The sequence below is a fragment of the Scyliorhinus torazame genome, chromosome 1 (assembly GCF_047496885.1).
Source record: "Scyliorhinus torazame isolate Kashiwa2021f chromosome 1, sScyTor2.1, whole genome shotgun sequence".
Classification (NCBI taxonomy): domain Eukaryota; kingdom Metazoa; phylum Chordata; class Chondrichthyes; order Carcharhiniformes; family Scyliorhinidae; genus Scyliorhinus; species Scyliorhinus torazame.
This window is the reverse complement of record NC_092707.1, coordinates 302,947,049-302,969,954: the sequence shown is the minus strand read 5'-3', so window position 1 is coordinate 302,969,954 and position 22,906 is coordinate 302,947,049. Positions and strand designations below refer to the sequence as shown.

At 46.9% G+C, this 22,906-nt stretch overlaps 1 long non-coding RNA gene across 1 annotated transcript; it reads left to right on the top strand.

Annotated features, from left to right (window-relative positions):
* The first annotated feature begins 2,694 nt into the window (after window positions 1–2,694).
* LOC140387302 (uncharacterized) lies at window positions 2,695–22,261 on the top strand. Its single transcript, XR_011933882.1, has 3 exons — window positions 2,695–2,754; window positions 13,391–13,529; window positions 22,184–22,261. It is a non-coding gene; the product is annotated as an uncharacterized lncRNA (long non-coding RNA).
* The last annotated feature ends 645 nt before the right edge of the window (window positions 22,262–22,906 follow it).

Genomic DNA, 22,906 nt, shown 5'->3' with positions numbered 1-22,906 from the left:
TTAAATCCATAATTTAATATTTTCACAGAAAAGATGCTTCTGCTCAAAATGGCAAAAAGCCGAGTTCCTGTTTGCCAATATAATTTTGCCCCATTAAATTGTGTTAGGAGGTGATATTTAGAACCTAAGTACTCTAACTCCGATCTGCCACTTAGGCCAGGATTTCATGTTTGCAAATTGGTCCTGTTGCTGTCCCACACATGTGTAAAACCCAGCACGATGAGGTTAGGTCACAAACTCAATATCAACATGCCATTTCCCAGAATATGGTAGGTGGGTGTGCCATTAAAACAAAATTCATAGAATTTACAGTGCAGAAGGAGGCCATTCAGCCCATCGGGTCTGCACCTGCCCTTGGAAAGAGCACCCCACTTAAGCCCACGCCTCCACCCTATTCCTGTAACCCAGTAACCCCACCTAACCTTTTTAGACACTAAGGGCAATTTATCATGGCCAATACTCCTAACCTGCACATCTTTGGACTGTGGGAGGAAACCGGAGCACCTGGAGGAAACCCACGCATCCACAGGAAGAACATGCAGACTCCGCACAGACAGTGACCCAAGCTGGGAATCGAACCTGGGACCCTGTAGCTGTGAAGCAACTGTGCTAACCAGTATGCTACCGTGCTGCCCAATTAGTGGGTAATCAAGATTGTTATCAAGGCTAAAATATTATGCTGCCCATGCGATAATCCAGGCGGCGTGCGCAGGTGGGCGAGAGTTGGGAGTCTGTTTTTTCACCCTCTGAGGTGAAAAGGTGTGAAAGATGCAGACCCCAAGATGATACCTCCACTTTATGCCTCTCCATCTGGCCTCCAAAACCTGTGCCACCCCACACCCCTCCTACCCTCCCTAAGGTGCACATTCCTCTCTTTCAGAGGGCCGGTGGGCCGATGGGTTGAATGGCCTCCTTCTGCATTGTAGTGATTCTATGACTTTGAGGGGCATAGACAGGGTGGATAGTCAGAGACTTTTTCCCAGGGTAGAGGGGTCAATTGCTAGGGGGCATAGGTTTAAGGTGCGAGGGGCAAGGTTTAGAGGAGATGTACGAGGCAAGTTTTTTACACAGAGGGTAGTGGGTGCATGGAACTCGCTGCCGGAGGAGGTGGTGGAAACAGGGATGATAGTGACGTTTAAGGGGCATCTTGACAAATATATGAATAGGATGGGAATGGAGGGATACGGACCCCAGAAGTGTTGAAGATTTTAGTTTAGACGGGCAGCATGGTCGGCACAGCCTTGGAGGGCCAAAGGGCCTGTTCCTGTGCTGTACTTTTCTTTGTTCTTTGTTTGTTCTTTGACTCCAGCATCCCTGGGCGGGATTCTCCGCTGGCGTGATTCTCCGTTTTGCCAGCGGCGGGAGTTTCCCGACGGCGTGGGTTTGCCCCAATTGACCGGCCGGCGTAACGGAGAATCCCGCCGGCGCATCGGGGCAGAAATGTGACGTGGTGGGGCGGAGAATCCCGCTCCATAGTTCTCTTCATTGTGGGACTGCTTGCAGTACCAGTGGCATCCACTGCTGAGTTCTGGTGCTGCTGGGACTGTTTCTTTGGCCTGCAGCTCTCAAGGGCGAGTACCTCCTCCACTGAGGAGTGGAAGGTGTACTTTCTGTATGTTTAGGCCTCCCGCATGATATTATTACTGCAGTGCATCTTCTTTTCACAGTTGGTTTGCAATGAGTTTTTCTGGGGATGGGTTTTGTGGGTGGTGAACAACATGCACCCTGTAAAATCCAGCCCATAGGTATTTTTGGGAGGGTTACACATTTACAATATCTAAGGAAGAAAGGTTTCCATCAAAAGATAATTTAAAAATAAGTAAACAAAAATGAAGACAAATATATATATATAATATATATTTGTCTTCATTTTTGTTTACTTGTTTTTATATTATATATATTATATATACATATATGGAATTATGATTAAATACAAAATAAGAAAAGCACTCTGGAATAAAAAACGAGAAAGCATTTAGAGTCTCCAAAATGTGATACCAATTTTCTGTTTCAAAATTGTAAACATTTAATGATAACCGGAAAGACTTGCATATATGTAGCACCTTTCATGAACACCGAACATCTCGAAGCACATTATAGCCAACTAAATATTGTTTGAAGTGTGGTCACTTTTGTAATGTACGAAATGAGGCAGCCAATTAGTGCACAGCAAGCTCTCGCAAACAGCACTGTGATAAAAATCTGATTCAGTGATATTGATAGAGGGATAAATATTGGGCAGGAGACCATGGATAACTCTCCTGCTCTTGAAAAGTGCAGTTTGACCTTTTTTGTTTCCCTGAGAGGGCAAACAGGGCCTCAGTTTAATGTCTCATCTGAAAGACATTCTGTGACAGTGCAGCACACCCTCAGTGCTGCACAAGTAAGTCAACATTGATTTTTGCGCTCAAGTCCGGGAGTGGGATTTGAGCTCTCAATCTTCTGACTCAGACCAACTAAGTCACAGCTGATATTTTGTCAACAAACTATTTTACTCAACTTATTACGCACGAAGAATGGATTTGTTTACTTTAATTTTGATAGAATGTCATATATAATAAAATTAGAGGGAAAATTGAGGAAACAAAAATACATCGGAATATCTTATTCTTGATTACTCTAGAATTGAAATTATGTTATATTTATATGCAAGATAGGTTTTTCTTAGCACTTTTTTCAGCTGTTGAGAAGACAAATGACAAGGTCACAGCATCATACATTCAAGTTTCTAATGAAAAAATATATGATTTATTGGTAAGTTCACCCTCATTTGAAACTATATATATTTTAAACAAAAGTAACTGAATGGAATGTAGATTTTGAACAGAATTATTCAGAAAGAGGAACTGGTTTTACTATTTCACAATAGTAGCTCCACACAATAGTATTGATGAAAATTGTAATTGTTTTGCAACCTGATTTAATATTTCATAAATATGAGAGATGTTGGGTGCGATTCAGCAATCACATTGTGCCTGGCGAATGCCCGGGTGAAATGGGTGAATCGCGCGGGACCCCCAAATCAGGCTTTGCACTGGGTGCCGGGCTGTTGGCAAGTCACTTGACTCGCTCCGCCCGGTGCGATCTGCATTGCGCCCTCGCTCAGCGAGATCCAGATCTGCATATTTAAATAAGCCATTAGGTTCATTTAAATACCAAAATGCCAGATACGCCCAGTGCCCGGGAGTCAGTGGTCGCGTTTGCGAGACCTCGCCCAGGGGCCAGGTTGGGCCCATGCGCAGGGCCTTACCCATTGGAGGGGGCTATGGGGGAGGGGGGGGGGGGTTCCAGAGGCCTCGGGAAGATTGAGGGATGATGGGGGGGGTCAATAAAGAGCGGGGGGCTGAAAAGGGTGTGTGTAGAGATTAGGGCTGCCGGACAAAATGGTGCCCTGATCTGCGAGGAGCCATTCGACTAAAGTGTGATGAGAAACTCCCCGAGGCCCCATAAAACCGGCAAAGTGCCAGTGAATAGCAGAGTGAATCTTGGCGCTGCAGCCGCCAAGAAACGATCTGCCAAACACACCCAAAAGCAGACTTGAAATTTTGTCCTATGAATTGCCCCTGTCGTATCTAAATGCATGTCTTTTCCTTTTTCTTAGTAAATCCGATGCAATCACATCAAAAAATCTAGCAATCCAAAAAGTCCATATAATTTACTGTTGTCAGAATGTTTGGTGTCTCACCGAGAGGTCCGGAGGCTTGTATGATTAAACATAAACTGCTTATTGGTAACCCATAAGTATATACATATTCAAGGAATCGCCATGCACAAGTGCTGTCTCCATGCTGGCTCCTTCCACTCTTCTACACAGAGTCTACTATCATGTGAATTTCTACATCAGTCTTCCCACTCCCACACATAAACCTGAATACCTTTATACACCACCTCTCCCCATATCTTTAACTAAATGGGCTGGATTCTCCGTCAGCGGGATCCTTCGTTTTTACCGGCAACGCATTCACCCCCGCGGATTTCTCGACAGTGTGGGGGCACCCACAATAGGAAACCCCATTGGCCGGCTGCTGGGACAGAGAATCCCACTGCCGGTCGGGGCGCGCCGCACCTGAAAGCGGGTGAGGAGGGACGGAAGATTCCGGCCAATATATTTACAATACAATCTTCTTTACTTCCATGCTACCCCATCTCCCCATCACCAGGACAGCACGGTGGTGCAGTGGTTAGCACTGCTGTCTCACGGCGCCGAGGTCCCAGATTCGATCCCGGCTCTGGATCACTGCCCATGTGGAATTTGCACATTCTCCCCGTTTTTGCGCGGGTTTCGTACCCACAACCCAAAGATGTTCAGGTTAGGTGGATTGGCCACGCTAAGTTGCCCCTTAATTGGAAAAAAATGAATTGGGTACTCTAAATTTTTTTTTTAAACTCCCCATCGCCGCCTCCCCAGCATCCGCAACCTTGTTTCACAATTTCAGCCAAATGTTTGTTCATCGTCTCATTTTTGAAGCTTATTAATCTTCATTCAGTTCAGCAACTACTCTACTGAGTTCAATTGTCCTTGTTTCAGAGTTATCTACTTTTAAAGTCTGGATTTTCTCTTCCATACTGTGCACCTCATCTTCAATGTTCTTCATATTGGATCGGAGTTCAAGAATTTAATTTCTCTTTTCATAATGCAGACTAGATAGTTGTGATACTTGGAATTTATCCAATTCTAATTTAAAAAATTAAAAAATAAATAAGTTTAGAGTGTCCAATTCATTTTTTCCAATTAAGGCGCAATTTAGCGTGGCCAATCCACCTATCCTGCACATCTTTGGGTTGTGGGGTTGAAAGCCACGCAAACATGGGGAGAATGTGCAAACTCCACACAGACAGTGACCCAGAGCCGGGATTAAACCTGGGACCTCAGCGCCGTGAAGCAGCACTAATTTTTATTATCAAACTCATCTATTGTACATGCAGGTTAGTTTTCTACGGTGAGGGTTTTCCTTAGCAGAGCCTAATTCCTATGAGCTATCCATCAAATTCAAATTCTTAAATTTTACTTCCGTTAATTGTTTCTGAGACTGTTCACACTCCTTTGTGAGAACTTCTATTCTCTTGCAGCTGTTCCTTGACATTCTAGATTCTTGATTTTCATTTTCCATGTAATTTTTCAACAATTCAGTGGTTCACAATATGCTCGAGGCATCCGGTGCTTTTTCTTCTGGTTCCTTGAGCTTCAGCCTTGGATTTATATTTTCCGATTTTACTTCTGTCTTTCCTTTCTACATCAATAGCAGAGCTTTGTCCTTGTCCTTCATTTTGGTTTTACCAGGTCTGTCTCCAGCGAAGTCTTAACTTGTTTCAGTTCTGTAATTGTGCTACTGTGGTGAACCACTGTATTAGGGGATGTAAGGGAGGACCTGCACTACAGATTCGCCGGTAGCCCCTGCTGGCTGGCTCCGCCCACTAAGAACGGTATAAATATGCATGACCTCCACTGCCCTGCCATTTCACCAGCTGCAGCAGGAGGCCATGCATCTGACTGGAATAAAGCCACAGTTGTACCCAATCTGCGTCTTTGTGCAATTGATGGCGCATCAATTTATTGCAGTCAGATTTTTCCACAGAATGGATATCAGAATCAAACCCGATCGCCTGCAGCTGGATCTGCACTCGCCCGACGCCAGGAAAGACTTTACTCACTGGCTAGCATGTTTTGAGGCCTACATCAACGCTGCGGACCCCGCGCCAACGGAGAATCAGAAGATAAACGTCCTGTACTCCAGACTGAGTTCCAGCGTGTTCCCGTTGATCCAAGACGCCATGACTTACGTGAAAGCAATGGAACTCCTTAAAGAACACTATGCTCAGAAGGCGAACACGCTCTTTGCCAGGCATGTACTCGCCACCCGCTTGCAACTACCTGGTGAGTCCATCGAAGACTTCTGGCGCGCCCTAATTCCACTCGTCCGGGACTGTAACTGCCAGGCCGTTACGGCCGCTGAGCATGCAAATGCTTTCGTGACGGGGATTGCGTCAGACCGCATCCGAGAACGATTACTGGAAGGGGCCACACTTGAACTGGCGGAGACGAAAACCTTGGCGCTCTTCATGATGGTCGCATTCCGTAATGTACAATCTTACCCCTCCCGCCGTGCTGCCCACCCTTCTACCCCTTCCTACCCCTCCTGGACCCCGCTGATGACCTCCTCAGCTGGGGCCCTGCCTTCCCAATACGCCTGCGCCGCACGCCGATCCACGCACCCCGGGGGGGTCCCCGCTGCTACTTCTGCGGTCAGTAGAAGCACCCCTGCCAACACTGCACGACCCGCACTGCCGTTTGTAAATCCTGCAGTAAGAAGGGCCACTTTGCGGCTGTGTGCCAGGCCCGTGCAGTCACTGCGATCACACCCTCCCCCACGCCAAACGCACAATGGGAGCCGCCATCTTCTCCTCCCGGGCCCATGTGCGACCAATGGGCGCTGCCATCTTGTCCCCCTTCGGCCACGTGCGCCCGATGGTTGTCGCCATCTTGTCCCGACCCCGCAATGTGCGCACCATGGGCGCCGCCATCTTGTCCCAACCCCGCAATGTGCGCACCATGGGCACCGCCATCTTGTCCCCCACAGGGTATCCGGACATCCCGAGATCTGAACAGCACACGCTCACCACCCGAAGCATCCGACGACTACCTGCAGCTCGCTTCGATGACGCTGGACCAATCTTCCCCGCACAACCTGGCCACCGCGTCGACGATGGTGAAAATCAACGACCACGCGACCTCGTGCTTCCTGGACTCCGGGAACACCGAAAGCTTCGTACATCCAGATACAGTAAGGCGCTGCTCCCTCGCGGTCCATCCTGCCAATCAAAGGATCTCCCTAGCCTCCGGATCCCACTCCGTCCCGATCCGAGGCTTATGTACAGTCACCCTCACTGTCCAGGGCGTAGAATTTAGTAACTTCCGCCTCTATGTCCTTCCTAATCTCTGCGCTGCACTCCTGTTGGACCTGGACTTCCAGTGCAATCTCCAGAGCCTCACCCTCAAATTCGGCGGGCCCTTACCCCCCCCTTACCGTTTGCGGCCTCGCAACCCTCTAGGTCGATTCCCCCTCCCTTTTTGCCAATCTAACTGCGGATTGCAAGCCTGTTGCCACCAGGAGCAGACGGTACAGCACCCAGGACAAGGCCTTCATCAGATCCGAAGTCCAGTGGCTGCTTAAGGAGGGTATTATCGAGGCCAGCAACAGCCCCTGGAGAGCCCAAGTGGTAGTGGTTAAAACTGGGGAGAAACACAGGATGGTCGTGGACTACAGCCAGACCATCAATCGGTACATGCAGCTCGACGCGTACCCCCTCCCACGCATATCTGATATGGTCAATCAGATTGCTCAGTACCGGGTCTTCTCAACGATTGACCTGAAATTCGCCTACCACCAGCTCCCCATCCGGAAGTCGGACCGTCCATACATGGCCTTCGAGGCGGACGGTCGCCTCTACCACTTCCTTAGGGTCCCTTCCGGCGTCACAAATTGGGTCTCGGTCTTCCAATGAGAGATGGACCGAATGGTCGACCAGTACGGTTTGCGAGCCATCTTTCCGTATTTAGATAATGTCACCACCTGCGGCCATGACCAGCAGGACCACGATGCCAACCTCTTCTCAACCTGACCTATAACAAAGAGAAGTGTGTGTTCAGCACGACCCAGTTAGCCATTCTCGGCTATGTAGTCCAAAACGGCATTCTCGGGCCCGACCCCGACCGCATGCGCCCCCTCATGGAGCTTCCCCTCCCCCACTGCCCCAAGGCCCTCAAACGCTGCCTGGGGATCTTTTCCTACTACTCCCGGTGGGTCCCAAACTATGCGGACAAGGCCCGCCCATTCATTCAGTCCACTCAATTCCCTCTCGCGGCCGAGGCACAACACGCTTTCGCCCGCATCAGAGCAGACATCGCCAAGGCCGGGATGTGCGCAGTGGATGAGTCATTGCCTTTTCAAGTAGAAAGCGACGCTTCAGACATCGCCCTTGCCGCCACTCTAAACCAGGCAGGCAGAACCGTTGCATTCTTTTCCCGCACCCTTCATGCCTCTGAAATTCGACACTCATCCGTCGAAAAGGAGGCCCAAGCTATCTTTGAAGCTGTGCGGCATTGGAGGCATTACCTGGCCGGTAAGAGATTCACACTTCTCACTGACCGGTAGCCTTCATGTTCAATAACACACAGCGGGGCAAGATCAAAAATGATAAAATCTTGCGGTGTAGAATTGAGCTCTCCACCTATAATTACGAAATTGTGTATCGCCCCGGTAAACTCAACGAACCCCTAGATGCCCTCTCCCAAGGTACATGTGCCAGCACAAGTGGACCAACTCGGGGCCCTACACGACAGCCTTTGTCACCTGGGGGGTCACTCGATTGTACCATCTGGTCAAAGCTCGCAAACTGCCCTACTCCGTCGAGGAAGTAAGGACAGTCACCAGGGACTGCCAGGTCTGTGCGGAGTGCAAGCCGCACTTCTACCGGCCGGACCATGCGCGCCTGGTGAAGGCGCTCCTTTGAACGCCTCAGCGTGGATTTCAAAGGGCCCCTCCCCTCCACCGGCCGTAACACGTACATTCTCAGTGTAGTCGATGAGTACTCCAGATTCCTCTTCGCCATCCCATGCCCCGATATGACGTCTGCCACCGTCATCAAAGCCTTCAACACCATCTTCACTCTGTTTGGTTTCCCCGCCTACATCCACAGTGACAGGGAACCCTCATTCATGAGCAATGAGCTGCATCAGTTCCTGCTCAGCAGGGGTATAGCCTCCAGCAGGACGACCAGCTACAACCCCCGGGGAAACGGGCAAGTAGAACGGGAGAATGGGAATGTTTGGAGGGCCGTCCAGCTGGTACCTACGGTCCAGGAACCTCCCAGCCTCTCACTGGCAGGAAGTCCTCCCTGACGCTCTACACTCCATCCGGTCACTATTGTGCACCACCACTAATAACACACCCCATGAACGTGTTTTTAACTTCCCCAGGAAGTCCACATCCGGGGTGTCGCTCTCGACTTGGCTCGCAGCTCCAGGACCGGTCCTTCTCCGTAGGCATGTCCGACTCCACAAGGCGGACCCCTTGGTGGACAGGGTTCACATGCTCCACGCCAACCCTCAACATGCCTATGTTGAGTTCCCCGACGGCCGCCAAGATACTGTCTCACTCAGGGACCTGGCACCATCAGGCTCCACCCCAACACACTCCCCCACCCATGCCCCCCCCCCACCGCGACGCCAACACTGACCCCACCAGACCACCCCCCCTTTCCGCACAAGAGGACTTCGGCACGCTCCCGGAGTTCCCTGATGACTGGCCAACATCAGCATCGCCAGCACCGACTTCGCCGCCACCGTTAACGCCGCTCCCAACGAAGCACCAAAGCACCGGATCAGCTGAACCTTTGACGGACTCTGGACCGTCAACTTGGACTTTTTCTTTTTTTTCTTCTTAACACTGTACATAATTGCACTATTTGTATATAGTTTCACATCACCCAGCCGGACTCATTTTTACAGGGGGTGTATGTGGTGAACCACTGTATTAGGGGATGTAAGATAGGACCTGCACTACAGGTTCGCCGGTAGCCCCTGCCAGCTGGCTCCGCCCACTAAGAACGGTATAAATATGCATGACCTCCACTGCCCTGCCATTTCGCCAGCTGCAGCAGGAGGCCACGCATCTGACTGCAATAAAGCCACAGTTGTACCCAATCTGCGTCTTTGTGCAATTTATTGCGCATCAGCTACTCATGGCTTAATTACCCACTTGCAGCTTAGAAAGTTCAACGGCTTTTTTTTTGCAATGTTCCCCCTTTTCCATTCAGCTGATTTTTCAGCTTCACAATATCCATGTTCATCCTGTCTTTCAATTGGGTCTGCTGCAGAATTGGCAGAGAACCATTGTCGTATTGGAGCCGCAGATTTTCCACTTTTTGTTGCTTCTGTACACAAGAATTCTTCAACTTTTCCTTTTCCTGCTGCAGTCTTTCACTTTGCAGTTTGACCTCTGAATATTTCTTCTTCACTTTTCCAACATGCTCATCCTTTTCACGTGCAGCATTAACAATCTTTTTAAAAAAAAATGTTTTTATTCTCCATTTTCACATTTTCCTTCAAAATTTACACCCACCCACAAACAGTAAACGGTAACAAATACAAAATCAATCCCCTTAACAATATCAACGGTCCCATCCTCCCACCACCCCAAACAACGGCCCACCTGTCAATATATGCATCCAATAAAACAAACCCTCCCACGGTGGCAACAGAAAACAAAGGAGAAAAAGAAAAAGGAGTCCGGGACCGCCCATGGTCACCATTGACCTATAGAGTCCACTCCCCCTCCCCCCCCTACACTCAACGCCATCCAACCTCTGAAAGAGTACCGTACATGATACCCAAGTGTTGTACACCCCCCCCCAGTCTCCAACTCCTCCCGTCCACTGCCTCTTGTAAAACTCCTCCCCCCAGCCTCGGTTCCTTCCCCCCAGCTTTCCACCCCGGCTAGACCACTCGGACCCTGTTCTGCCAGGCTCCGATGTCCGCAGCCCCTCCCCCCACCTCACTCCCGTTCACTGGCCGGCTTAAACCGGCCAGCGTGGAGGCCCCCGCCCGGGTCCCTTTCCCCCTTGCCCGGCCCTAGGAAAGCCCAGAAATCCCCTTTTAGCACACAAACCCCGCATATCCACCTACACCCCAAAGAGCCCTCATTTTGAGTGAAAGTCCCATCACTTCCCTTGTCCAAATATATACAACCTTGGCTCCTTTAGCCCATACACCCGCAAAACAAAAAAAGAAGAAAATACAATCAGTCATGAGGTCACATCGGCACATGGCCATTTCTCAATTTCTCAGTTCTGCCACAGTCCTTCTGCCTTCGCAAACTCCTCCGCTGCTTCCGCCATTCCAAAATAAAAGTCCCTGAGCTTGTAAGTCACCCTCAGCTTCGCTGGATATACAATGCCGCACTGCACCTTGCTAATGTACAGTGCCCTCTTCACCCGGTTGAAGGCAGCCCGCCTCCTCGCCAGCTCCACCGTAAACTCCTGGTATACACGTATACCAGCTCCAGCCCACTGCACCACCCGCTTTTGCTTGGCCCAGCTCAGGACCTTCTCCTTCACACTGTACCTACGGAAGCACAGAGTCACTACCCTTGGCAGCTCACTCGCCATTGGTACAGGCCTCCACGACCGATGAGCCCGATCCAGTTCATATCGGGAGGGATCCTCCCCCTCCCCCAATAATTTCGCCAGCATCGCGGCAAAATACTCAATCGGCCTCGGTGCTTCAACTCCTTCGGGCAGCCCCACAATCCTCAAATTCTGTCGCCTGATCTGTTTTCCAGGTCTTCCATTTTTCCTCGCAGATCCTTGTTAATGTTCATCACCTTCCGCATCTCCTTCCCCATCGAGGCAAGTTGATCACCGTGCTGCAATAATGTCTCCTCCACTTCCTTCAGCGCCTCCCCTTGCTCTCGCACCTCCGCCACTGCGCTCGCCACCGCCGTCATCACTGGGGAAATCGCCTCCTCCACCAGCGCATTCAAATCCTCTCTCATCTCCTTCCTCATTGTCTCCATGTATCTTGTAAACTGCCTTTCAAATTCCGCAGCCATCACCTTCGTTATTTCTTCAGCCGTAAGCAATGCGGCCTCCCCTGGTGCTCCAGCCTCCATTTTCCTTGGTGACCCCACGGTGACCTTTCCACTCCCTGACGGACCTTCAGCTGTTTTCTTTACGGATGATTTTTTGCTTACCCTTGACATTTTTCTTCTTCACTGTGTCTTCACTGTTTCTTCCTGCTTTTGCCGCCTCCGTGGACCCTGGGACCGGGCTTAAAGCCCCGAAAATGCTGTTCCCGAACGGGAGCCCTCCATTGTGCGGCCGCCTCCCACCTGCCGTCACCGGAAGTCAGCATTAACAATCTTGCTTTACATTTCTTCATATATCTTCGGAAATGTAATGCTTTTCCAACTTTTCTTCCAAATGTCCAACCTTTTTCTCAGTTTTGCAGTCTCTTTCTTTTACCTCTTGGTTCCCTCCTGGAATACTGAACATTGCTGAGACTTCTCTGCCAATTGGTTCTTCAGTTCTTTCAGAGTGACATTAAATTCATTTCGCTGCTCTTCATAATCTTCCAGAGGAACAAACTTTGACCAAAGGCATCCTTGTATGTGTGAAGGTCCTGCAATGGTTCTTCCTTTTCTTTGTGAAGCTCAATTTTTTTGTTTTGTATTTCAACATAGTTTTTGTAAGTTTCCTCTGCTGTTCTTCCATCATGTTGTTCAAGACAGTCTTCAATTCTTCATGTCGCTGAAGAGTTATGTACTGCCTTTTCCATTTGACCTTGAAAGACAGTTCTTTCAACTGTTTATTTTCTCATGACTTCTTATCAACTCACTCTGTGCTTCAGTGCATTACTTTGTCACTACTGATATCTTCAACATCTTTTTTTTTGCTCATATGTTTTTAGCGCTACGTATTAATATATTGCAGTACAGAAATTTCTTTAAGTACCCTTTCTACCTGCTGTTGTGCCTGGCTGTATTCTGGTTGAATTCTTCCAAATGAGTTTTGATGTGGACATTTCCTTATGGAATAGCTTCTTTTTGCAGGTATTTTTCCTTTGGGATGCCTTAGGGATAGCTTTCTTTCATTCACAGTCAGCTACTCTCTCCATTTCTGTTGCAGACTGTGTAATGTGTTGGCATTTGCAAAATGCTCTATTTTTCTGCCTTTGGCTGCTTCTCGGCCTCTTCTTTCTTCTGCACTAAACTCTTTGGCTTATGCATTTCATTGCGCTGACGTGGTCTGCAACCATCTTGTGGTTTGCTTAGGTATTATCTCCCTATATCACTCTATTGTCAGTACTGTTTACAGTCCCACATTAATCCTTGCTCTGCTCGCCATCCTTATACTACATCTACCTGTGACAAAGCTTCACATTTAATTTATTTTATCTAGAGAATTGTTTCAAAATAACAACATCATTTTCAACATGATCCTTCACAACCAGAACATCACTTGCAAAACAAAGTCAGCAAATGCCCATCCATCACTTACAGCCCAGCTGGCATCAAATTGAGATTGTTGCAGCTTTGGATTTTAAATAGATATTTACTTTCTCTAAGGTTTCACAATAATTCTCAAATGTAGAAGCACACTATGAATCCAAAATCTGTACTTCGTTGACGCTACCCTTGATTTTCTTTTTAATGCTGATTATGGGATCCTGGTACGGTTTGGCATTTATTACCCATCCCTTGTGATGGATGCATCATGTCTTCTGAGAAGCAATCAGAGAGCCATCGATAAGTGCCTGATGTGAGATAACAAGCAGTCTTTGACAAAAATAAGAACAGAAACTTAAATTAATCATTGTGTTTCTACATTTCAGAATATTCAACATTCAGAAAAAATTCGGATACACGAAAGCGATAACAACGTGTCTGTTGAAGGACTCACAGAAGTTGATGTCACCTCTGTAGAGGATCTCCTCCAGGTTTTCAGAAAGGGAGCTTTAAACAGAAATGCAGGTACTTCAGAAAAAATGTGAACAATTTGATTTAATAAAAAAGAAGTGGCTAAACATACAGAGAAAGAGACTACAGATATCGGGTCTAATATTTCATGTGTAAATAATGTGATTAAGCTACAGAAATTACTACTTAAATTTTTTTTTAGAGTACCCAATTATTTTTTTTCCAATTAAGGGGCAATTTAGTGTGGCCAATCCACCTCCTCTGCACATCTTTGGGTTATGGGGATGAAACCCACACAGACACGGGGAGAATGTGCAAACTCCACACAGACAGTGACCTGGGGCCGGGATCAAACCCAGGTCCTCAGCACCATGAGGCAGCAGTGCTAACCACTGCGCCACTGTGCTGCCCTAGAAATTACTACTCATTACTAGAATTTTCCTCAATGTTGGCTTGGCAGAGGAAGCTGCTGCTTGACCACACATTTTCCTCAACATATAAGGATCAGATAAAAAAACATAATGGGGAGAAGTTACTGTTTTCAGCACCAAGGCACATTGGATTGCCTGAGCGGATCAGATATGGGGAAGTCAGGCAAATGGAGTAAAAAAAAAATCAAAACGTTATTTTTTGAGGTGTTACATAACATTTAGCAGGTTCTAAACAGTTATTAATGTGTTTGTGCATTGTACAGTAGAATAGTAACATGCGTGTTTCCATGCAATTTTTCACTTGGTCACTACATTTCACAAACTACATTGAATGCGCTGTTTCATAGATTCTAACCAACCCATTTATCTCCTGAGTGAAGAAACAGTGTTTTCCTGTGCTCCACCCTGATAGGAAGAAGAACTTAATGGGGGCTGAAGTGTCCAAAAAACAGGAACTGGGGTGGCAATGTGTGATTAACCTGTACCTGTTGATTATGATGCAGGCAGCATGCCAATCCCATGATCCATGATCCACTTCAATAACTTCTGTATCCAGCCAAATCTTGGCATGCTGTGAAATTGGCTTGGATGCTTCAGAAAGGAATCTTTTTCCAAACAGCTCCCACAGCACAACACCTCTCTCTGTTGGTTAAGATCACCAGAAAGATCCTGGAAAACGTGGAACATTTTCAACATTTTGGCAGCCTATTCTCAACAAAGGCCAGTGTAGATGACAAAACTCAACATGGCCTCCAATGCGCCAGCTCAACGTTTAGCTGACGGAGGAAAAAAGTACTTGAGGACCAGAATCTCGAACCCTTGACTGAGGTCATGACTTACAGGGCAGCGCTAATTCCTGTGCTCCTATACGCTTCATAGATGTGGACAGTATACAGCAGGCACCTCAAAACCGGAGAGATACCACCAGCACAATTCTTCAAATCTGAGGTAAATTGTGCGGTCCAACAGCAGCTTCCTCTGCCAAGCCAACATTGAGGTCCTAATTCTGTTATCAATGTGGGCCTTAGCCTAGGTTGTCCTTGGTTAGCATCAACAGAGACTGCTGAAGGCAAGAGTTTTGGTAAACTTTAACTTTCATTAAACATTTTCTATGTATAGGATAGGGCTTACCATAAGACTTTACATAGAACTATCTCTCAACATGTTCTGTTCTCATCTGATCTGACATCACTGATGATAGGGGCAGCATGGTGGCACAGTGGTTATTACTGCTTTCTCTCAGTGCCAGAGACTCGGGTTCAATTCTGGCCTCGGGTGTCTGTCTGTGTGAAGTTTGTACATCCTTACTGTGTCTGCATGGGTTTTCTTCGGGTGCTCTGGTTTCCCCCCACAGTCCAAAGTTGTGCAGGTTAGGTGAACTGGACATTCTAAATGGCCCCTTACTGTCCAAAAAGGTTAGGTGGGGTTACGAGGATAGGGTGGGGAGGTGGCCGTGGGTGGAGTGCTCCTTCGGAGGTCGGTGCAGACTTGATGGCCTCCTTCTGCACAGTAGAGATTCTATATAGCTTTTTTTTTTACATTAATCTTTTACACTACATCTCCCCCAAGTCTCTGACTTTCTTAAATACGTCTTCCCCCAAGTATCTGCCTTCATTTCTGGTTCACAGAGTTAACCATTGTGGTGGTTTCACCAATCTCCCCCAAGAGGGTAGCCAGGGAAAGGGTTGGCCCACTGAAGGATAGGCAAGGGAATCTATGTGTGGAGCCAGAGGAAATGGGCGAGGTACTAAATGAATACTTTGCATCAGTATTCACCAAAGAGAAGGAATTGGTAGATGTTGAGTCTGGAGAAGGGTGTGTAGATAGCCTGGGTCACATTGAGATCCAAAAAGACGAGGTGTTGGGTGTCTTAAAAAATATTAAGGTAGATAAGTCCCCAGGGCCTGATGGGATCTACCCCAGAATACTGAAGGAGGCTGGAGAGGAAATTGCTGAGGCCTTGACAGAAATCTTTGGATCCTCACTGTCTTCAGGTGATGTCCCGGAGGACTGGAGAATAGCTAATGTTGTTCCTTTGTTTAAGAAGGGTACCAAGGATAATCCAGGGAACTACAGGCTGGTGAGACTTACGTCAGTGGTAGGGAAATTACTGGAGAGAATTCTTCGAGTCAGGATCTACTCCCATTTGGAAGCAAATGGACGTATTAGTGAGAGGCAGCATGGTTTTGTGAAGGGGAGGTCGTGTCTCACTAACTTGATAAGAGTTTTTCAAGTAGGTCACAAAGATGATTGATGCAGGTAGGGCAGTGGATGTTGTCTATATGGACTTCAGTAAGGCCTTTGACAAGGTCCCTCATGGTAGACTAGTACAAAAGGTGAAGTCACACGGGATCAGGGGTGAGCTGACAAGGTGGATACAGAACTGGCTAGGTCATAGAAGGCAGAGAGTAGCAATGGAAGGATGCTTTTCTAATTGGAGGGCTGTGACCAGTGGTGTTGCACAGGGATCAGTGCTGGGACCTTTGCTGTTTGTAGTATATATAAATGATTTGGAGGAAAATGTAACTGGTCTGATTAGTAAGTTTGCAGACGACACAAAGGTTGGTGGAATTGCGGATAGCGATGAGGACTGTCAGAGGATACAGCAGGATTTAGATTGTTTGGAGACTTGGGCGGAGAGATGGCAGATGGAGTTTAATCCGGACAAATGTGAGGTAATGCATTTTGGAAGGTCTAATGCAGGTAGGGAATATACAGTGAATGGTAGAACCCTCAAGAGTATTGAAAGTCAGAGAGATCTAGGAGTACAGGTCCACAGGTCACTGAAAGGGGCAACACAGGTGGAGAAGGTAGTCAAGAAGGCATACGGCATGCTTGCCTTCATTGGCCGGGGCATTGAGTATAAGAATTGGCAAGTCATGTTGCAGCTGTATAGAACCTTAGTTCGGCCACACTTGGAGTATAGTGTTCAATTCTGGTCGCCACACTACCAGAAGGATGTGGAGGCTTTAGAGAGGGTGCAGAAGAGATTTACCAGAATGTTGCCTGGTATGGAGGGCATTAGCTATGAAGAGCGGTTGAATAAACTCGGTTTGTTCTCACTGGGACGAAGGAGGTTGAGGGGCGACCTGAAAGAGGTCTACAAAATTATGAGGGGCATAGACAGAGTGGATAGTCAGAGGCTCTTCCCCGGGGTAGAAGGGTCAATTACTATGGGGCATAGGTTTAAGGTGAGAGGGGCAAGGTTTAGAGTAGATGTACGAGGCAAGTTTTTTACACAGAGGGTAGTGGGTGCCTGGAACTCGCTACCGGAGGAGGTGGTGGAAGCAGGGACGATAGTGACATTTAAGGGGCATCTTGACAAATACATGAATAGGATGGGAATAGAGGGATACGGACCCAGGAAGTGTAGAAGATTGTAGTTTAGTCGGGCAGCATGGTCGGCATGGGCTTGGAGGGCCGAAGGGCCTGTTCCTGTGCTGTACATTTCTTTGTTCTTTGTTCTTGTGCTCAGCTCTTTCAAGTTCTTCATGTTCTCAGTAGTTTGTGAATTATCAAAGACTACCAACTCACTATTCAAGTTGTTCTTCTGATTTTCTTTTTTAAAATAAATTTAGAGTACCCAATTCTTTTTTTCCAGTTAAGGGGTAGCTTAGCGTGGCCAATTCACCTACACTGCACATCTTTTTGGGTTGTGGGGGTGAGATCCATGCACTCACGAGGAGAATGTGCAAACTCCACACGGAGAATGACCCGGGGCTGGGATCGAACCTGGGTCCTCGGCGCCATGAGGTAGCAGTGCTAAACACTGAGCCACCCTGCTGTCCATTTCTCTGATTTTCTGGATAACTGGTATATTCCATTGAAGGTCATTTTCTTGGCGGAATGAGTGTGCTTCTGTTTCTTCTCACTGGGTGGAATCTTACCAAAATCTGGCATGGTGTCAGTTCCGGTGAGAAAACAGGTGTGAATCCTGCCAGCGCTGTGTTCAGGCAATCTCATGGAATATTGAGCCGCTTTTTACAATTTGTTTTACCACATGTGAATCCACCATGCTTGTGGTGGCCACTCACTGATTAGCTTGACCCTGGTCAATTTAATTTCTGCAATAAGTGGGAAGCTCCATATAAATGTGTCTGGTCAACCCAGAGCTGCTGACATGGGGAGAAAGTGCAAACTCCACACAGACAGTCACCCAGGCCAAAATCGAACTCGGTCCTTGGAGCTGTGAGGCAGCGTGCTAGCCACTGTGCCACCGTGCCACCCCACATCGTCATTTGCGCTCGCAACGAATGCGGGTGCAAAATCTCGGCGTATTTGTGCAACATTTTTGTAGGAAACAGGCCATAGTGGGACAAGCTATAATGCGTATTGATTTTCATTGTAGATTATGCATGTACATGCCTGCAATTGCAAGTGATGGTATATTAAGGTTGTGTTTTCTTTTTATGAAAAAGGGGTGATTGGATAAGTGCCTTTATACACTCTGGCTATCCATAGGCTTGCCATAGTTATGTGACGTCCGTCATCCTTTGCATATAAAGGTTTGTCAGCGTCCATCACTTGGAACAGAGACATTAGTAGATGCTGCTGCTGAGTCTGTGGCCAGCAATGAGGATGAAACCATTATAGAAGTCAGTAAACTTGCCCTTAATCATCCTCCTCACATTCTTTTCCCCCCACATGCTAAGTCAAGAGATGATAGTCTTTAACTTCAAGCATAAGGAAAGTGTAAAAAGCATTTTATTTCATGCCTGAATATCAATGATAAAATATTTGTTTCCTATGTCAAGAAAGTGGATAGTTTTGTTTTATTTAGCCTACTCCTGCTCCTATTTATTGTGTTCTTGTTCTTATGTCTCAAAGGAACAGATACGTGTGCGATTCTAAAAGTCTATTGAAAGCTTTGCAGTATTAATTTTATTTTTAGTTCATTTCATATGAAATAAGCATTTTAAGAATTCCATTCAGCAGTTTGACCCCGGAGTATATTTAAGACAGAAATCGATAGATTTTGAGATAGTAAAGATACCATGGGATATGGGGATAGTACAGGAAAATGGAGTTGAGGTAGAAGATCAGTAGAATGGCAGAGCAGGCTCAAGGGGCAGAATGGTCTACTTCTGCCCCTATTTCCTATGTTCCTATCAATTAATGTTTTTTTTGTAATATTTTTATTCAAACAAAATTTTCAATATTACAAAAATAACCCCAACACAACATAACCCAATAACCCATCCCAACCAAATATACCAATACTCCCTTCCCCCAACACCCACAAGAACCCCCCACCACAAAGAAGACCCTAATGAACTAACCAACAACCTCTCCTCCTCCCTCCAACCGCTGACTATAACCAGCTCCCTAAAAAATGCAATGAACGGCACCCACCTTGAGTAAAACAAGTCTACCAGCCCCTCCATCACATACATGATCTTCTCCAGGTACAGGAATTCTATCAGGTCCCTTAACCAGGCTAAAGCCTTAGGCGGCACCAGAGAGCTCCACCCAAGCATGACTCGCCTCTGGCTATTAGCGACGCGAAGGCCAAGATATCTACCTTTGCCAGTCTGCAGCACTGGCGAGTCCAACACTCCAAAAATAGCCACCAGCGGGCATGGCTCTAGCTTCACACAAGAATTCTTGAAATTGTTTCAAAGAAGGAGACCCAAAGATTAACAGCTTGGGGCAGGACCAGAACATGTGCGTGTGGTTTGCCGACCCCCAAGAGCACTGCTCACACTTGTCCTCCACCCCTGAGGAGAGCCCACTCATACCTGCCCTGGTCAGTGCACCACCTCAAGCTGTATCAGACCTAGCCTTGCACACGAGGAGGTGTAGTTAATCCTATGAAGTGCCTCACTCCACACCCCCCCCCCCATCAAATACTAAACCCAACTTGTCCTCCCACTTCCTCTTTACTTCTTCCAATGATGCTTGCTCCGTCACCAACAGCTGCTCATAAATGTCTGAGATCCTTCCCTCTCCTAGCTCATCCAAGGACAGAACCCTATCCAAAAGCAAGGACGCGGGCACCAGGGGAAGCAAAGGAAGCTCCTTACGCACAAAACCGTGCACCAGAAAGTATCTGAATACATTCCCTATTGGGAGCTGGATCTTCTCCACAATCTCAACTAGACCAGCAAACCTGCTCTCCAGAAAAAAAAATCCTTAAACTTCTCCAACCTCCCCCATCCCTCCAACCAAACCCTGAACATTGAGTCTAACCCAGACGGCACAAACCTATGGTCCCTACAAATCAGCGCCAACAACGACATAGAGCTTAATTTAAAGTGCTGCCTAAATTGATTCCAAATCCTCAAAGAGGCTAATACCACTGACTCGATGAAAATTTCACCAGACCTATCAATGGATGTTGGATAGCATGTGATTGTCTGATATTTTAAATTCCTTTTGCAAATTATTTTTGTTCTAAATTTTCAATATTTTTACAATTTACAACAGTAAGAAAACCCACCCAACACATCAAACCCCCCACCACCCATCCCTTCTCCCTCCCTTTCCCCCCGCCCTTCCCTCAACAGCCAATGGCAACCACCTCTCCAAAATGCAAAATGAACAAACCCCAACTATTATAGAACCCATCACTCGCTCCCCTTAGAATAAATTTCACCTTCTCCAAGGCTGGAAACTCCAGCAGGTACTCCTGCCATGTCAAGGCACAGGGTGGAGAATCTGACCTCCACCCCAACAAGACCCACTTGCGAGCAATCAGTAAGGTGAAGGCTAAAACGTCTGCCCCCACACCTGCCTGCAGCTCTGGCTGTTCTGACACCCCGAATATGGCTTCCAGGGGACCGGGCTCCATATTAGTATGCAGGACCCTCGAAATGGTGCTGAAAACCACCCTCCAAAACTTTTCCAGTTTTGAGAAGGACCAAACCATATACATGGTTCGCAGGGCCCCTCCCACATCACTCACCGACATCCTCCACCCCCTCAAACAGCCGCCTCATCCTAGACGTTGTCAAGTGCACCCTGTACACCACCTTCAGCTGTATCAGCCCCAGCCTTGCACATGAAGTCGAGGTATTCACCCTCTGCAGCACAAAACTCCTTTCTCCAATGGCCAACCATGCTGAGACTGCACACAATATCTAGCACCTCTTCTTCTGCGTCTCTCAGTTGAGAGGTGGCTGAAGGGCCCCTTCAGTTCTTGCCTCTCCCATGTGCTGTGAGCTCTCTTTTCCTGGAAGGAGAGAAAGAAGAGACCTGTGAGTGATAGTAATACAATGTGTTGAACAGAGAGCACTTGAAGGAGACAATGAGGGAAGGGACATTGCATAAGTATGCGGGTGGCGTGTCAGTGGTGGATGAGCTGACAGGGATGTGAGGAAATGTATAGAAAGAGAGGGATGAGTGTACCTGCAACGTAGTTTGATGTGAGGAATGAAGTGCTGGAGTAGACTTGAGAAGACAGTCAGGGGGTTGGGTGATAACAGATCGGGAATGTGGATGAATGTGCTCAATTTTACTGTCCAGCCTAGGTAATTAAATTGCTTTCAACATTGAATCAATGAGAGTACCACCAGGCTCCTGGTGCTGGCCTTCCTACAGGTTTTTTCCTCCTGTCTGTAGGGAACAGTATCTCCCTTTGGGCCTTTACAAACCACAGTATCACACCCAGGGAGGTGTCACCAAAAGGAAGGCGCAGCCTTTAAACATGTGGACTCCAGTTTACAAATTGCATCTTTCTCCTCCCAACTCCCGAATCCACCAAATTTAATGTTTGAAGTTCTTCTTTAAAGAGTGGAGTTGAAATCAACTCATGCAGGTTTATCACATCTGCTGTCACTAGCTTTGTTTGGGATCCTGGGAATAATATGGGACGCACTGGTTGGTTTTAGAAAGCCGTTGACAGATGCACTGCACTTATTTCCAGTGCAGTCCTGAGGAAATTCTGCACTGTCAGGAGTGCCATCGTTTGGATGCGATGTAAAAGATCCCATGGCATTATCTTCGAGAAGAACAGGGGAGCTATCCTAGGTGCCCTGGCCAATATTTATCCCTCTAATAACATCATAATAAATACAGATTGTCTGACCATGCAAATTGCTTTGTGCAAATGGGCTACCACATTTCATACACTACAATAGTGACTGCATTTCAAAAGTACTTCCTGTACTTGACTGTTGGTCATGGAAAATACTTTATAAATGCAAATCTTTGTTTCCAGGCTTGGCATATGCTATAGGCCCACTACCTGCTCCCAGCATGTTACTAACTTAAAAAGCAGTATGTTTAGAGGAAATTCTTCGCAGACACAGTGACATAATGTGTATCTTTCTTTTTCAGGAGTGTCTAAAGGGGACTTTAGCAACAGCAGCCACACGTTGTTCTACATTTCTATTGTTCGTACAAATATCAACACCGAAAACTGTAAGAATTGATGTTAATATATTGTTCTCCTTTGTAAATCTAGTATCACATCAACAAAACTCTACAAAGTATGGCTCTGGATAAAAATCCATTTTGTAAATGTTTTACAGAATTAAAACTACTTTGAAACATCTGCATATTTTCTTACGCCACCTTGTTTCCTGCAATTAACATATGCCATTTACACCCATCCAGCCTGTCCCACATAATGCGATATACCTTGGCCAATTTGGGGGAAAGAATCGGGAAAATGCCTCCCTTTATTCCAGAGTCAATTAAAACTATTCTTGGAAATCGCTCTGGTCCTAATAGTTTCTTGCAGTATCTATGCTGGAAACAGGTTCAACTCTCAATTAAAGGGATTCACTGAATTGGTGTCTATCGCATAAGCTGACAACCTGTTCTGGGGATCCACCTCCTGACATCCTGATGTGGAGAACAACCAGTTCCCGACATCTAATCTAGATCTGTCCTCCATTACATACTTAATTGGAGGAAACAGTCAAGTCTTACACAGCCTATTCCCTTCATGCTCTTATAAACTTTGATCAGATTACCTTTAAACCTATATTTCTCTAAAGTGAGTCTTTTTAGCTCTTTAAGCCCACCCAACATGTAAAAAAAACTGGGAATTAGTCT